Below are 2,075 nucleotides of genomic sequence, written 5' to 3' on the forward strand. Positions count from 1 at the left end.
AATAAATTAAAAAAATGATATAATAAAAAAAATAAGCCTTGTCACTCATGAGACAGCAAAGAAATTTGTTTGTTTCAACTCTACCATGGGAGAAGTAGAGAAAAACTTTAGAAGTCACAAGTAGTCCACTTGCAAATCTGCTTTCTGAATTCACTCAGTTATAGATCTAGAAAACTTCAACTAGAAAAATGAGTCTGCATTGATGTCTAGGACAACAAAAGGAACTAAACAGTCAGTTTCTCCAGAGGAAACCAGCCCCAAACTATCTCTTCTGAAATTCTACAAAAAAAGGTGAGAAAAAGATCAGCTTAGTTTTCAAATAAGGAAGTAAGTTGCCCTGTGTGTGTGTGTGTGCGCGTGTGTGTGTGTGTGATGCAGTAAAAGTTCATTGTGACTGATTTTATAAAGAAATAAAAATGAAAGATTTAAGCAAGATGCTTTCAAGGTTAAAAGAAGAATTTCTAAGCTTGAAAAATATGAAGATTAAAATTTAAAACTCAATGATCTCTATATCTAGAGTATAAAATAATTTGTACAAGTATTCCTGCTAAGAATAATTGAAGGTCCACACTCTGAAGTCTGCTGGAGAGTCCTGGCAAGCCTAGCCCAAACACCTGCACCACTATCACCAGAGGTGCTCTGCATCATACCCTCCTGTTCTCACCATGAAGACTTTTGGGGAGTCCTGGCAGACCTCGTCCTGTGCCATCCTCACGATAGCCCAGATATTTTCTGAATACTGACCACCCATCCTCACCTGGAAGACTGCCAGGTGGATCCAGTGGACCTTATCCAGCTTGTGCCCTCACCCTTGCCAGAACTTGGCTAAGCCCCAACCACTGGCCCTCACATGGAGGACTGCTGAGAGCACATGGTGAGTCTTGCACTGACAACCTCACCCTTGCAGTAGCTCAGCTGAGCCCGGGCTTGGTGAACCCTTCCCTGCAATGATCAACAAGTAGGAGAGCCTTGCAAACTTTGGCCTGCACGCATCATCATCAGATCCTTCTTGAGCTACAGCTTCCCCACCACCACCAAAGTGGAAGCCACAATAAATCTAACACAGCAGGAGCAAAAGCCTACCTTGCTTACACTTCCACTCACCTGACAGCCTTGATTACCCACAGCCTGCCCCCTACCATCACTTCAAAGTCAGAAACAACATTGGGAGCTTCAAAAATGACAAAAGATAGTGCTGGCAAGATAGCACTATGGACTAAAAGTCCTGCTTAGGCAAGCTTAGGGACTACAGTTCAATCCCCCACACCATATGACACTCCAGCCCTATCCCCAGGGCAAGCTGAGCAGGCCAGAGTCTGGGCACAGTGATGCATGTCTATGATTCCAGTCCTGGGGAGGCTGAAAGCAGGAGGACCACCTTAAGTCCAAGCTGTATAGTAAGACAGTGAAACAGTCAATTACATTTTTTAAAAAATTTAAGTGACAAAAGGAAAGGAAAAAAAGTCAATATCAGAACTCTAGTCCACAAAAAGAAAGTTCAGAAGACAAGGTCATAAACAGAACTTGGAAGTCACACACCTCAAATTTCTGAGATGATAGCAAATGAAGTAAAGAGACAATTCCAACAGCATACAGAGGAAATCAGATCAGAAATAATGTCTAATGTAAAATAGGAAATGACCACCATGCAAGAATTGCTCAATATATTTAAGAAAGATGTTTTATTTAAAAAAGAAGATAATACGAAATTGAAGGAAACATTTAATGTAAATTACAGGAAAAAAGTAGAATGTATAAAATAGATTTAAAAAGAAATACAGGACATTAAGTATTCCACTGAAAGCCAACTAAACCACTTGAATAAATAGAACGTAGAAGTTCACACATTAAAGATAGCATTGAAGAATCAAAAACAGAAACATATGGAAGAAACCCAGTGCCCACCCAGAACAAGTGTGAAGGACACTAGCTCGGCTCAAATGCATGATTAATAGCGTCGATAGTAAATAAGCAATAGCAGAAAGATAGAGGAAATCAGAGCGCAATTCTTTTCTGAAATAAAAAAAGAACTCTCAGAACTCATAGCAGATGAAGTAAAGAAGCAACTACAGAAA

This window comes from Octodon degus, unplaced genomic scaffold (assembly GCF_000260255.1).
Source record: "Octodon degus isolate 3935 unplaced genomic scaffold, OctDeg1.0 scaffold00010, whole genome shotgun sequence".
Classification (NCBI taxonomy): domain Eukaryota; kingdom Metazoa; phylum Chordata; class Mammalia; order Rodentia; family Octodontidae; genus Octodon; species Octodon degus.